This window comes from Propithecus coquereli, unplaced genomic scaffold (genome assembly GCF_000956105.1).
Source record: "Propithecus coquereli isolate 6110/MARCELLA unplaced genomic scaffold, Pcoq_1.0 Scaffold24, whole genome shotgun sequence".
In the NCBI taxonomy this organism is placed as follows: domain Eukaryota; kingdom Metazoa; phylum Chordata; class Mammalia; order Primates; family Indriidae; genus Propithecus; species Propithecus coquereli.
In genome coordinates this window covers 8,504,720-8,505,685 of record NW_012147952.1, presented here as the reverse complement: position 1 = coordinate 8,505,685, position 966 = coordinate 8,504,720, and positions in this window count along the sequence as shown.

Sequence of the window (966 nt, the reverse complement as noted above, 5' to 3'; positions counted from 1 at the left end):
CTGATAGCCTAGCATTGAGCTCCTGGCAGGAAATACTGAATAATTGCCAGCTGAAATGGGCAAACTTCCATTACCAGGATGCCCTTCTCACTAGCAAGCCTGTTCCTTAGACCGTAAGGCTTTCCAGTTCCCATTGTTATGCCATTGGTAGGTGCTACCTGCTCCCTCCCATCTTTGCCCAGCTGCAGAGCTATGGGGGTCCCTATCCTAGGGTACAACCCATGCTTCTCTGAGGCATGATAAGAGTTAAGGTACCATATACATTTTAATGCTTTTTCCTATAAGATTCCCCAATAACCTACCTTAGCTGGCAACAAATGTGCTGTTTACAGTGTTAGTTCCACACCTGCCTTAACACTTCAATTTCCCTCCTCTGTGCTCCCAGGCACTTTGTGCTACCCTCCCATACCAATCTCTATTGTCATCATCCATGACTCCCTGGGTGGTATATTAAGCTAAAGGCTCCCTGATGGCAGATAACTCATCTTCCTTGTATCCAGAGAGCCTAGCATGGTGGTAGAATCTGCTCAATAAATACCATTGAATGAATACTTGAATGTTCAGAAATCACAGAAAGTAACATCAGAGAAATGTTAGCTTGGGTACTTCTCTTATACCCTTATAGATTTCTTGCATCTACTTTTTAATGGGATTTTATTTTGCCTTTAAAATCAGCTCTGATGTAAAGACCAGGACCACTCTTGAAGATGCTACATTGCAGCTAGGACCAGTGATATGCTGGCAAATGTTCATCAACATGGCTGACTTTAAGCCACCACCATGTTGTCACTGAGCACAGCATTGGGAAAAGATGTCCAGTAGCATCATTCCATACTATTATATTTCCATCATATAGCTACAATACAAGAAAATTACCTTGAGAGTATATAGTGAAATAGGCAAAAAAAATCAGGAAGTGGAAGGATATGAATATTTATTCCTTTTGCTTTTAATATAACTTGTTTA